At 37.0% G+C, this 15,273-nt stretch overlaps 1 long non-coding RNA gene across 1 annotated transcript; it reads left to right on the forward strand.

Moving 5' to 3' along the window:
* Nucleotides 1-525: 525 nt before the first annotated feature.
* LOC144008982 (uncharacterized) lies at nt 526-2,125 on the forward strand. The gene is made up of 3 exons (XR_013280797.1): nt 526-777; nt 1,123-1,172; nt 1,582-2,125. It is a non-coding gene; the product is annotated as an uncharacterized LOC144008982 (long non-coding RNA).
* Nucleotides 2,126-15,273: the final 13,148 nt, after the last annotated feature.

A 15,273-nucleotide genomic window follows, 5' to 3' on the forward strand; every position in this document is an offset into this window, starting at 1 on the left:
GGACACCTGCTATTCACAGGAGAAAGGGTCCAAGCCTGAATATTTGATGCTCCCCTAAAATGTATTATAATTGCCTGTATTCATAGCATAAACCATATATTTATCACAATGAGATGGTTTTATGCATTCCACTTGTTTTAAAAGGGAGGCTACTGTGCACGAGAGCACATATAGAATTCTAATAATAAGGATTCTGTGGAAATTTGTTTGCTCTCTTTGAGGGAAGCCGACGTGTTCCATTTAGCTGAATTCAGAAGAAAGAGCCTTTGTGGCTTATGGCCTTTTGCTAGGGGGCTTAATTGTTCTAAAATATTCAAGAGTAACTCATGAAGCGGCAATAAACATGACAACTAAGACCATTGTATCTTCTATCAGTTGACATGACTTGACATGACATAACAAGGCATGACAAGACGCAGCGCAACAAAACAATAAACTAATAAGCACGGTACAGGCGGAGGGGCGCTAAATACGCTCTGACTAATTAACAGAAAAGACACAGCAGGGGAAGACTCAAGACAAGGGAAGGAACTAAATGCTATGACACAGGAGGGGAAGTAGGAAGCTAATGAGACTGGCTGAAACTCCTGATTGACAACAGCATGCACCCACAGGAATATCACAAACCTAACCAGAAACATGACACGAAAAGAACCAGTCAAACTAATCAAAATGAGTAAACAGTCAAAACAAAAACATCACGGCAACCACCGGACTGCCAGAGTTCCTAAAACTCTGGGGACTCTATTTTCACGAACGGCAGAATTCTACATGGAGGTAGGTTAAATCCAGTGTTGGTATTTTCGCAGATGAGCAAAGGCTAGTGGATCTGTGGGAGAGCTGTGGTCAAAGTTTGATGCATGAATTAGAGTGTATATATTACGTTAGACCAGCTGTCTACCTTGCACTAGCACTTAGATTAGACATTGTCTGAGCAAGCTTTTCTTTAGATCAGCATTCTTCCACTCAATTGGCACTCTCAAATATAGGTACTAGTCTGGGGATGAGCTCCTACCTCACCATGATCAACACAAGGGGGCATGCGCGCACACGCACACACTCATTTATATACTCAGAGCTCATTTATAAACATTAAAAGTGTTTCCGTGTGCTTTCTTGCAGGTGCTTCCAAATGCCAATTGAGAAATCATCACTGCAACCACTAATTGAAGGTTTGAATTCTGCAGCTTGCAGTGCCACACATTAATGAAACGTGAAGGGTAAAAACTGAATAGTGCCAAAAATAATTGCAGCAGCATTGGACGAGTGGTGCGGAGGCGATGGGAGAGTTGAAACATTTCCCCCAATACCGAAAATGATTCTTCATTGCCTATTTACAAAAAATTGCTTTGATGTAATTCAATTTAAGAGGAAATGTTATGAAGTCAGCCTCACACTCACAAAGAGAGTTTGTGTCTGTTGTTGTTTTCCTATCAAGTACCTGAAGGGTATAGATAGAATCAGCCCCTTCAATTGCAAAGCATCTAAGCCTACCCAATTTAATTTACATCTCCACCCAAGGGTGATGTTTTTTCTTCTTCTTTTTGTTACTCAGCCAGGTGTTTTTTGTTTTTTTTTTAGGGATGCTTCATCTGAATTTGAAGGAAGCACACCTAAACCCCACCACGGCAAAACGAAGCACCCTTGTGGCGCAGTGCCATCAACATGACTGCCGTTCCTATCGCTCTACTGCCGCAAATGCACTTAGCAAAAGCAAACTTGGACTTGAAAACACTTAACACCTGCAGCTCATTACAAGAGTCAGTGTGCCCATTCACGACAGAGTTTTGCCTTGAAACTAGTTTGGCTTCACAAAAGCCACAGCTGTTAAGTAGTTTGCACTGAGTGCCATGTTTATTGAATTTTGGTCATCTCAAATCAGTTTCAAGATGTGTTGAAGAGATTGAAACTCAATGAAGACACTCAAGAGCGAGACGAGTGACTTTATATTCCTCTTAGCAACGTCCTCAACCTTATTCTACAGACTAAATCTAACATACATTATTAGTATGAATTCTGGCTCCGAGCCTCTTCAGTGTGGGGAGCGGGCGTTTGATAACCTCAAGCCACTGTGCTTCTACATTTAATTTTTTTTCTACAAATAAATATTACAAACATCACTCTTATTTAATTATATTACACCACAATGTTGCAATCTCAGCTAGCTGCTTCCTGGCAGCTAATCCCAGAGTAGCATGTGCTTTCCTGACAAAATAAATGAACATGGCTTAAAAAGTCTCACACGTTTTGCTGAATAGCATCTGTTTTCAGGCTTTTTCGCAGCATCAAGCCGCCCAAGCCAAGCTTCCACTTCAGGACCCACAACACGGTATTATTGGCCAATGACATTTCGCCAGGAAACATAACAGTGAGACAGCAACGAAGCTTTTTTTTTTTTTTTGCTCAAATATATCCCACAGCTTCACAAATACACAAATAAAGTAAGCAATGTAAAGTAGGCTTTTTATCTCTTCTCTTTCACGTCATTCTTTCCATATTTATACGGGTTTGACGAGATAACGAAGCGCACCTGGACAAGACCTGCATGTCTGGAGGGAGTTGATTAGTTGGCACAAGTAACAGGGCTAACGAGAACAGGTGTAAATGAAAAAATAACGAGCAAGACAAGCCATAAACTCATATATAATATTTTGAAGAAATGTATTTTATTTTACTTTTCTTATGTATATAATTTACAACTGTATGTGAACATTGCACATTTGATTTTTGTTTAAAAAAAATTGTGAACTACTGTTGGCAGTTATTGTTCATTTGTATTGAAAATTGATCATTGTTGCCCAGTTTGTACGTTTTACAGAAACTAAACAAGAAAAAAAAGATATGGAAGATAGGAAAACAAGACTTAATATGTAACAAAACTAAAACTAATACAATCAAGTCAACAAAAGCACAGGTCGGGATCTGTAAAATCTAAATATATCTTTAATTAACCGAATGAATAAAAGTTAAAATGAACAAATCCCACCATTCTTTTAACCTGCTGTTCAGTTTTGAGTAAATGAACGGGTGACGTTTCACCTTTTACTGACTGAGAGCGAACGATAGAAAGAGTGGGAAGCGGAGCAGGGATTGAAGAAGCAATCACAAGAAGAGAAATGTCATATTTGCATATCTCAAATATACATCACAGGAAACCCGGAAAGGGGTCTGTGAACACAGTTTTGCATATTGAGAGAAATTTCCGTCGCTTTTCAGGAAGCAATGTTTGTGTGCAATTTAAAAAGGAAGATAAAGGTTATATTGTACTGCAGGGAAATATAAGTCTCCCATTTCTAACTACTTCTCTAAGTGAAGGATGAAATCCAAGAAAAGGCAGTTTTTTTCCGCATAAAACAAAATTACGCTGACCCAACGTAGACGTTCAGTGCTTGTTGTATGATGTGTCGTGTTTGAGGATGGAATTGAAGATGCTGGTGTTACAGTGCTACGTGGCCAGAAACATGAGCTTATTGAGCTTTTTGGCTTTAAAGCATGCTGCCATTCGAGCCAAGTTGGCTTAGCGCGCGTTAGCACTCTCTGGCACCTCCATGACTAACTTCCCATCAAAGTGGAAGCGGCTTGATGCAAAAGCCCACTCTTTGGCGCCAGTGATCTCTTACTTCCTTCAGCCAATCTGCTGGGATGAGATGACTCCAATTTCTCAATTAGAGCTTTCCAAGGCAGAGCTCATTCTGAAGCCATGTAATTTCTCTCACTGCCAAGCAGTCACACTCCTCTCCAAACAATAGGACCAATTTGTTTTGATTTGATTAGAATAGATTAGCCTTCACCAAAGCTGTTGTTTGTGATTAATGGGGCCGCACTACCTAATCAGCTGGCAGATAGAAAAGCCTCAACGGTTGTCGCTCTAGTGTTTATTACTTGAGTAAACTAAACCTTATTGGACCGTGCTGGGATGCTTCGTGCTCAACAACTGTCATCGATTGTTGTGAATCGGGTGAATATTTGAATGAAACGACGTACACAAATGCAATTGTTACTAAAACAAGGTATTTTTCTTCACGTAAGGTCTGTCAGATGGGACATAAATATGCAGATTAAGACGAGAATCACAATTAACTGCCATTGTGAAATGTGTAATCTCGCCTTGGTCGTTAATATTAGTCAATTGGAATCCAACCGTTAACTGCCACCAGTGCATATGTCATTTTTCAACAGATAGGCAGAGAAGATGGTCGCAGCCAGTTTGTTTGCGAAATTCAGGTATGTGAATGGCGGGATTGCATCACTTTGGTTTGGCGATCAGAACAGCTTTTGAGTAGAAGATAATTACGATGGGGTGAATCTTGGTTTGTCCCTTAGATTACGGACACATTTAGGAAATATGGGAAAAAAACATGGGTTGTATATCTGTAAATCAATTACTATTTTGTCATCAAAAGCTCTTTCTCAGTCAAAAAATATTAGTGCCAAAAACGCTGTTCTATACTCGACTTTATATTATTATTATTTTTTTTTAAAAAGAAGTCGTTTTCTCTGCTTTGTGGTCCATAACACGTGTTATCCATGTTTTACTACTGATTACGAAAGAATAAAAAAGCTAGAAACAAACGTTTTTATTTATTTATTTATTTATTTATTATTTTAGTTGTTTTTTTTTTGTGACGATGAAATATCACTCGAAATGCTAAAAAAAAAAAGCTCTATCTGTGGAACTCTGCTTTGAAAAACTGGCACTATAACTACATAAGGGGAGGGGCCAAAGAATATGTTTTTATTTGTTGTGTGTTTATCTGCCTCCATTCGTCCTTAAAAAAATGCCCATATGTAGTTTAGCGTCCAATGAAGAAGTGGTCTTTTATTGGGACAAATATATTTATGTAAACGTCTTTCCCCCCCCCCCAAATTTAAGTTCTTGATCTCTCTCACTTGGTGGAGAGTTTACCGTCACATAGGCGAAATTAATTAGGGCTCTACAGTGGCACAAAAATTGACAGGGTTAGGGTTAGGGTTGTTCAGCTGGAAATTTTGCAGTACGCAAACGTACTAATGAAGAAAATGTACAGTACATAAAAAAAAAGACATTTTTTTGTTTGCTCTTTAGTTTTGTTAAAGATTAATTGCACTTTAGCGTAAAATATAAAGCAAATAACATAATTAAGTAACTTGGATGTTTGTTTGTGTGTTGACATTTGTCATTTAAGGGGAGTGGCCTAGTAAACAAAGAGAGCAGGTTTGCAGTTTATCACGTGGCTAGTACAGTGTTAGTGTCTATTGAATGCTGCTTGCCAGTGTTTTCATGCCATTGACATTCAATTAGCGAACAGCAACTGTTGCTCTCCCACCGAAGTTTTTCACTTTTCACAAGTGTCGCAGAACGGATTGTGTTTGACTATGCAAGCCTTCCATTTTCATAATTATTTTCTAATTAAAATGAATGGCAATTTGGAGCAAAATAAAAATGATGTGTTTATATCATATTGATGAATTGCTAAGATTTTTTTTAAACATTTTTGTATCTGCACTGCACACGCTGACCTTTTTTTTAAATTATTGTCATACAAATACGGGCGCATGCAGTTGAATCAACAAACTCTTATTCACCAGAGTGGCCTTTTAGATGGGCCTCAGTGCCCTTCTTTTTTTACAGTTTTATAAAATGTCAGTACTCAGTGTATGTGTTTTTATCTAACCATCTAATTTCTGTCAGAAAGACAGCTGCAGTGAAAGGCTTCAGGTTACTAGCCTCACTAACTTTTTTTTTTTTTTTTTTTTAGAACAGTTATGGAGAGGTTGGCCTTTCCAGAGGTTTGAACAATGTTCTGTGAGCGCTCTGTCATTTCTCACTTTGTGACTTTTAGGAGCTTATGATGAATGGCTTGCCTCCTACCACCCTTTCCACATTAAACTGTGAATGGTATCACTCAAAGTGGCCCTGTAATGCACAAATAACCGGCAGGCATCGTACAATAAATGTATGGATGTGGCAGCGGGATATGCCAGACCTTTGGTTGAACTCCAAACAGAGCCTTCTGTTTCCCTTTTATCCAATGTGATCAATCATATAAAAATATCTAGACTGTATGTGACCCACTCTGCCCTTTATATCTTTATAATGCACTGTATATGATATGGGGCTGTAACAGCTTATACATATAGATAATGGTGGCTATTTATGCAAATCAGATATCATCCTCTTAGTTATCACCACCTCTCACACAAAGAGCATTTTCTATATTTTCCACATTTATATTAGAACCACTGATGTAGTACAAAGACTCCAGTGATACAATGATGGCGAGTGCAGAATCCAAGTAAAGACTGGCAGTATGCGAAGAACTGAAGATGCGGTTCTGGAAGCAGAATCAAGGGTTCAGCTTTGGAGGCTGGTGGGATTAATTACTGCACACAGGGATGTGCCAGGCCGGGATCTTTTTCCTCTCCCAAAACAAATTCTATCAGAATGAAGGAATTGTGCCACCTGGAGGAGGCATGAACATCAGTAGATGAGATGAGAATCCGCTCGCGTCTTGGACAAGATTGACATCATCACATTCCTCATCCCAACAGTGTGCGTTCAAGACCATCTAATATACATTTATGAGTAAAAGTGGAATCATCAGCATGCCCGCTGTGTTCTTAGCGAAGAGCCCTGGAACATTTCCTCAGCTTGTTCACTGCCATATACAGTTCAGTTTCGCGCTACATCTTGACATTGTGAGTTTCCCGATCTTCATCTCAAGTCCTGGTTGCAGCTGGTGTACTAATTATGTAAATACATTTACAGCACAGTAAACACTTTATTAAGAGATTTTTATTTTTTATTTTTTTTTTTTAGTTGTTGGAAAAAGATGAACAAGGTTTAAAAAAATAAAAAGCCAAAAAGTGACCATAAAATGCCCAAAAGTAAAGAGGAAAAGCAAAAATTTACCATAAAATGTACATAAAATTGCAAAAAAATCGAATGAATCGAATGAAAAAGGCAGAAAAGAAAATGTTCAAAAACTAACCTAAAATGTCCTAAAACAAAAGAAAGGCAGAAAATTACCATAAAAGATTTTTGGAATTGCAAAAAATGTTAGAAAATATAATAATGTTAATACTACTACTACTACTACTACTACTACTACTACTACTACTAATAATAATAATAATAATAATAATAATAATAATAATAATAATGATTCATAATAATATTATTAATAATAATAATAGTAATAATAATAATAATAATGATGATGATGATGATGATGATAATAATAATAAAGGTAGAAAATAAACCATTCAAAAACTATTAATTGTCCAAAAACAATGAAGAAATCACAAAAATTGCCATAAAATGACCAAAAGTAAAGAGGAAAAGCAAAAATTTACCATAAAATAGCAAAAAATGTCAGAGAATCGAATGAAAAAGGCAGAAAAGAAAATGTTCAAAAACTAACCTAAAATGTCCTAAAACAAAAGAAAGGCAGAAAATTACCATAAAAGATTTTTGGAATTGCAAAAAATGTCAGAAAATATAATAATGTTAATACTACTACTACTACTAATAATAATAATAATAATAATAATAATGATTCATAATAATAATACTAATAATAATAATAATAATAATAATAATAATAATAATAATAATGATGATGATGATGATGATGATGATGATAATAATAATAATAAAGGTAGAAAATAAAACATTCAAAAACTATTAATTGTCCAAAAACAATGAAGAAATCACAAAAATTGCCATAAAATGACCACAAGAATGTCCAAAAATAGCAATTAAATGTCCAAAAAAGGAAGAAGAGAGACAGAAAATGACCATATGTCCATAAAATTGCCATAAATGGCAGAAATTTGACAGAAAGGTAGAAAGATCTAAAAATGTTTGAAAAACAAAGTATTAAAAAAAAAAAAATACAAAAAAATTCAAACGCGAAAGACGAAAGGTAGAAGAAAATGAATGTCAAGGTATTGGATGCTGCATAATGTTGTAGCTGTAATTACATCTTGGGCCCTCAGTACATTAGACTAAAACTAACACACTGTTTCCTTCATCACAATCTTCAAATGTTTTGCGGCTCCAGACAGATTTGTTGTTGTTTATTTGGCCTGAAATGGCTCTTTTGACAGGAAAGCTTTCTGACCCCATGGCTGTATGAATGCTCTGAAGGACACAATACACCAATGATCAAGTACGAAAGGTCATTGTCAATGTCTGCTGTTCTTCCAAGTAGACCATTGCCATATTAGTTAAAGATGGAGAGAAAGAAGCCTCGACCCACAGGCAGAACTCTCCTGACCTTTGAGGGATTGGCAGCTGTTAGTAGACCTTCAACCACTACAACCCAAGTGTCCAGACATCATCCTTGTGCCAGAGATCATCAAAAAGGTTGAGTTGCTGGAGAAAAATAAGACCCTGACTGCTCTCCAGAGCCCTCGGCAGTTGCGGCATGAGCAAAAGAGCCATTGGCGATATCACAGAAGCGGCACAAAAACCCTCAAGGTGGCTCTGGCTCAAGAGAGGCGAGCCCTGGAGTCATGTGAGATTAGCCGCAATTGGTCACACCTGCAAGAAGATACAGTATCTTGAAAAATATCTGACAGCTGCTTGAGTGTCTCACAGAGTTGTTTGAAACATCCCTCGTTACAAAAAACAGATGGATCAGATCGATTAGTTTAGTTTGTGAATTCAACATCACCTGTAAATCCGTTTTCTACATTTAAATTAACACATTCACTGCCAGCCCAGTAAAAATGCATTATTTGACGTCTTTTTCCGTCAATGGCAGTCAATGAGTTAAAATGAGATGTAACCAAAATTGACGGATTTTTAAGCAAAATTTGCCTTCAAAAAAGAAAAAAGGAAAAAAGGATGCTGCAATATAATCACAAAATATATTGGCACATTGTGTTTAACACATTCACTGCCAGCCCAGCAAAAATGCATTATTTGACGTCTTTTTCCGTCAATGGCAGTCAATGAGTTAAATGCAGCAGGAGCAGGAGAGAATTCTTACATGCTGCGCAAGTGGATATACAAGAAGGTAAGTAAAGCAACTGTAATCTGCTGCAGGCAAGCACCTGGCACCCAGTGGCATTAGCAATTTCTCACTCTCTTTCCATGTATTCCTGTCCTGGCCTTCCCAGAGATCAATGAGTGCAAATTAGATGGACAACAGCAATTTCCTTCTATCTTGCCCGAGCAACATGTATCAATCACCCAGCAGGAAGCACACATAGCCAGTTTGTCACATTGCATCCACAGAGCAGCCCGCTGCCCAATAATAACCCGCAGCAATAACAGCCAGTTTCTTCCAATGGAGATGGAGAGAGCACTTGCGATGGATTTACGTCTGGTACTTGCAAATTATTAAATGTCTTTCATGAGCAATCTGGTAGACTTAAGTAAAATGTCACGGGTAAAAATGCTGTGTCCACATCGGAAAACTAAAAATCTCAAACAAGGGAATTATGTAAAATCTATGTCTTTGTATAGCTCATGATATACCGGGAAAAAAAATAAAATTATAGAATATTTTGCATTTATAGAAAATATTTTTGCGTACATTTTGTTGCTTGTTGTTTTTGTCAATGTTACTGTGACTTTCCTTGTTTTGTTTTGTTTTCATCAAGATGACTGGATGATTAATTCTTTTTTCAAATTATTGTAAAGCAATAGGACTATCTATATGGTACATTGACTTTTTTTTTTTCTTTTTTTTTTTTTTTCTTTTGAGAGCTCAGAATTGTTCATTCGGTCGACTTTTTGTTTGTTTGTTTGTTTGTTTTTGTCCGTTGGGGCCTACGGAAAAATGTTTGTAAGGGCAACCAATTCATATTATGAATGTAATACACAGGTGCCAATCATCAGTTTACATTTTTGTACAAAAGAAAAGCACGCTGGCTATCCATGAACAATTTATTTTGCTGGATATTGTTGTATGTATTAAAACCTCCTTTCTGCCTCAGGTTGCGATTAGTACAACCAGGAGCAACCTTACTCAAATTTGATCTGACAGACCATAACAATAATATTAATTTTGAAAATCTGTTCACCCTACCGAACATGTAACAGTAACCCTCACAGTGCCACCTGGTGGAATGGAGGACTAATATGTACAACAAGAGTCCATAACTCCGAAGTGTTCCATGGGAGTCCCAGGCATGAAACCAATCGCTCTTGGGTGGTCATTAAATATTCGGCATTGTAATGGGTTCCAAGTCTGACTTCACAATAATACACGCCGTCTCAAAAAGGCTCTGGAAAGCATCATTATTTCTTTTGCTGTTCAGAAAAGATTGAACCCTACAAATAGCAGGCCAGACACTCCGGAGAGAGGTGTTGAGACATTGTAGCTCTCCAATTACCATTTCTGCCATCAAAAGACCCAATACAGTGTTAACTTTCATAAACTATTGATGCAGGCCATTTGTAGCAGCTGCAGTGGGAGTCATGTCCTCCACTGCAATGAGAATGGAGTCATACTGATAGAGAACACAATGGATGGAACTGTGTCTAACAGTCAGCCGAGTTTCACTGAAAGGTTTAATGATCAGTCTTGGCAACTTGATTGAAGATCTGTTTGCCTGACTTACTTTGGGCCTTAATGGCATGTTTTTAGACTCGGATTTTTGCTAGGGAGCAATTTCTATACTAGGGAGTTATGGGAATGCTGACTCTGTAGTGTATTAATATTAACTCATTCACTACCACTGACGAATATAGACGTCAAAGATCCATTTTAACTGGGCTGGAAGTGATTCAAAGGAGAAGTCAAACCAAATATTTTTTTATGACAATAATATTTTCTATGCAGCACCCCTATTCTAAATATGTTATTCTGTTTAATATTGCGTTAGTAGAATATGAGTTAAGCAGCAAAATCCATCTGTTTTTAATCCATCTCATCTTGCTTGCTGTTGACTGAAGATGACATCAATGTTGCTCATGTTTCAAGTAACAACCAATCACAGCGCAGTTTCAGAAGACAGGTGAGCTGTGATTAGAACCCTGAGCAACATTGATGTAATCAAAATGGCTGCCCCCTGAGATGGATAAAAACGACAGGATTTTGCTCCATAACTCATATTCCACAAATGTAACATTAATCAGAATGTCCTGTTTCGACTACTGAGGTCACATATATCATATTATTGTCAAGAACTGTTTAAAGGGATACTTGACTCATTGAACAATTTTCAGCAGTGAAACGTTAATGTTTTGTTCAGAATGAATTTGATAACTTCATTATTTTTCATGTAAAATGAATACATTTAAAAAGTAATTTTTATACTTGATGTCAACTGATGATGACATCACCTGTGCTGAGGAAGTAGGTAACGGCCAATCATGGTTCACCTGTTTTCTGGGTTTGGTCAGTAAACTGAGCCATGATTGGTTGTTACCTACTTCCTCAACACAGGTGATGTCATCATCAGTTGACAGCAAGTAGAAAATTTACTTTTTAAAGGTACAAATTGTACATAAAAAAATAATGAAGTTAGCATATTAATTATAGACAAAATATTAACTTTTTACTGCTGAAAATGGCTCAATGAGTCAAGTATCTTCACTTGAAGAAATTAACACAGAGCTGTCTGAAATCCAGCCATCGTATTGTGTAAAAGTTTCTTATAAATAAAGTTGAGTAGAGGAATGTCATACAGGAGAGAAAATATTTTACTAGAATGCTAATAATACAATCTTTGCCTTTCCAACGAATGGCCATCACATCAAATGCAAAAGACTGACTGGTGCATTTGGGCATTTGTCGTGCTCACACCTGTCCAACGGAACCCGACCAGGTGTCCATTCAACAGAAATAATGTGCTAATGAAGTCTTCAAACATCGTCGAAATAAAGATGAAGACAAAGGTGGACACGTTGTCAGGGACAAGTGGGTATTTGTCTGTCTTTGTGGGCGTCAGCTTCCAATTCACCGACTGCATTTCAATGTGTTTTCTTCCCTCCTATAAACTAAAATTATGCAGCACATTTGGCACCGTATCCTGCATAATTGAAAAGAAGCCACGGCCTCTCAAGCATTCACTCTAACAGAAGATAAATGAGACTAGCGTACGCTAAGAGCACGGAAGAAGTGTCCCAAAACAATGTGTGGTGTGACAGCGGGGATCTTGTCTCCTTAGAGAGGACCTTACATGGGATGTTAAGCTCTTACTCAGCCTCGTTGGTCCAGGAGGGTACTGTGAGTCACAAAGGGAAAATGGCACTCAAACCTTTATATCACCATCCTCGCCCCACCTCATCTTTTTTTCCACCCACACAATCTCCCTAAAGCTCCCCTGTAGAACAGAGGGAGCAATATTTTGTGACAGCATCTTTCAGACTATTAGGCATCCAGAGGCACCTCTGGGAGTCATCTGTTCCCGACTCTCTTCCTCTTCCTATCTCGTTCTCAATGTCTCTCTCCTGACATCACAGCTGTTACCTCTTGGAAATGAGCTCTGACTCGCTCGCACATATGCACACAAACTACAACAAAGCCAATGAGGGTAATCTGAGGGAAATGGGATTTATTATTCATATTGATAAACAAATACAAAATACTATACAATTTCAATAAAACTCATTTTAAAAAAAATCCCAAATCGAGGGGGGGTATTATACAGAGGTCTTAATCAGAAGTGATTTTTTTTCACATTGTTTAGATTTTTACTAGAGATGCAACGATAACTGCCACAATATATCGTCGTCGTCATGTCACGATATTAAAAGCAGCACATCTGTTAAAAAAAATAAATAAAATCAGGTTGATTTCCATTTGTGCAGTTCTAGCTAGTATATTTGTGCAGTTTAATTTTCACAAGGCATGTTTTGGCCCTTACATGTTTAAATTCCACGTTAATGGTCAGGCAAATGGGAACGTAATATACTTTTGAAATGAGTCAATATGTGGAGGAACACATTAGCAAATAAGTGCCTCAATATTAAGTATGAGCTCTTTTTTTTTTACAATATTGTGACCTTTTTTGTATCGTTAACCTCCCCACAATATCGTGATAATTATCGTATCGTGACCTTCATATCAGGATATCGTATTGTGATGTTTGCATATTGTTACATCCCTAATGTTTACTAGTACCAAAAAGAGAGAGAATCACTGATTAAATGCATTTTAAAGCAAAGTAAAGAAATAATATTAGCTTACTAATTACTAAATTAATTAATAATTAATAAATTAATTATGAAAAATGCATGTGTGCAAGAACATTTTATAAAATATGACTTTAAAAATACTTCAATCATAGGTATGAGGAATTAGCATAGTATTTTTATAATCTGGATTTAACCCTTTAAAACTTTATTTGTATGTTGTGAGTCTTTATTCATTTATATTATTCCTTCTCATAATAAAGCAAAATCAGAGTACCGTATCATAAGTAAAAAGGGGCGGGGGGGTATTATATACGGGTGCGTGTAATATGCAGGATTTTGAAATGTAGCTGTTGGAAAAACACAAAAAAATGCTTTGATAATTTTCAAGAATGTGATATTCAAAATTATATGTATTGTTGCGTAAATAGGAAATTTACAGTAATAAAAAAAGATGATTGTTATAATTGTCACTATAAACCTGATTCCATGAGAGAGAAAAAAATACAGTAAATCATCCCTTTTCTGACCCTGTTGTGTATCTCTAATTTGATCATATATATTCATTTTGATTAATTTTAGTTTATTCTTTTGGCTATTGGTGTACCCGACTCTTGCTGAGCTGCGATAGGCTCCAGCTCGCCAAATTAGAAAATGAATGGATGACTATATAAGAATAGTAATAGATGGATGGATGACGAGTATATCTGTTGAACTCAATAGCTCCCAAAAACGTATAATTGCGTCATATTTTAAATGTTTTAAGTGTCCCAAAGACGTATTTATACGTTTTTTGTTGTGGTTGTTTTTTTTTATGCCAGAGCATAGAGAAGCCTTTGATGCAGTCTCTCTACTGCAGAAAATGTTTGAGTGGCAGCAGAGTATAAGAGATCAACCAGGCCATGTTAAAACAAGCTGATTTCTCCACAGTCCTAAGCAGAATTGGGAATAATGATGAAACTTAGCTATGTTCTATTGATAATTGCTGCACAGTGGAAACAAATAGGAATATACTTTTTTTTTTTCCTGATAAAAGAAGAGACTCAAATCTCTCTTTTGTTGTGTTAACAATACATACTGACTCCAAAGTACAGTTGTCTAACTAACAGACTCTGAAACCATAAACAGGATCGAACCGCGCATTTGATTAAATATTTTGAGAGCACAATGTATTGCACTTGGATCCAAAGTGAACTATATGAATATTTTGCGCAGCATTTTATTGTTTTCTTTAGTTGTAACCCCACGAGAAGACTGAGCTCCACTGTTTGATGGAAATGGCAGCAGAGGAATATAGCTCTGTGGAATAATGTGATTTCTGTGTGAAATCCCATTACCTTGCACCTGGGGGACTGGAAACACAAAGTGTTGCTTTGTTGCCAAAGGTTAAGGCTGAACCTATCACGAGTACACTTTTAACTTGAACTCATCTGAAGGGAGTGGAGCATTACGCTGATTTGGTGGCAAAGGCAATCAATCAATCATGTTCCTTTAGGTAAGTTATTTTATATCATGAAAGTTATTTTAATATGAATCCATTAAGACATTGCAGACACTGTAACTACCGTATTTTTCGGATTATACGTCGCTCCGGATCGAACCAGCCAAAAAATATAATTAAGAAGGAAAAAACATGTATAAGTCGCACTGGAGTATAAGTCGCATTTTTGGGGGAAATTTATTTGGTAAAATCCAACACCAAAAACATACATGTCATCTTTAAAATAAAAATAAAAGAGAGAACAACAGGCTGAATAAGTGTACGGTATGCTAACGTTACATGACTAACATGTCTGGTAATGTCAGTAACGACGTAACATATTAAGAGGGAGTCGGTGACGGGAGTCGGAGGCGGAGCGTTGAAGCACGGAGCCAAAGGTTGGCGTATTATTGACATCAGCTTCTGAGGTCTTAACAGCAACTCCCCACTTAGCTAGAAGCTAACAGGCTAACTCCCCTTTTCCACATAACAAAACCTTCCCACGTTCCGTGAGTGAATTATGTTCCCATCACTATTCATATAACTCTAGCATAAGAAACATGCTAACAAGTTTACCAAACTATCAGTTTCACTCCAAATCACGAAATCCAATGAAATCTTCATCCTCGGTGTCACTTTTAAACAACTCCCCCAACTCGGGAGGTAGACGATGCTCTTCTACCGGCAATGTTGAACTTATCAACACAGGCCTAGAGCG

Source organism: Festucalex cinctus, chromosome 20, assembly GCF_051991245.1.
Source record: "Festucalex cinctus isolate MCC-2025b chromosome 20, RoL_Fcin_1.0, whole genome shotgun sequence".
Classification (NCBI taxonomy): domain Eukaryota; kingdom Metazoa; phylum Chordata; class Actinopteri; order Syngnathiformes; family Syngnathidae; genus Festucalex; species Festucalex cinctus.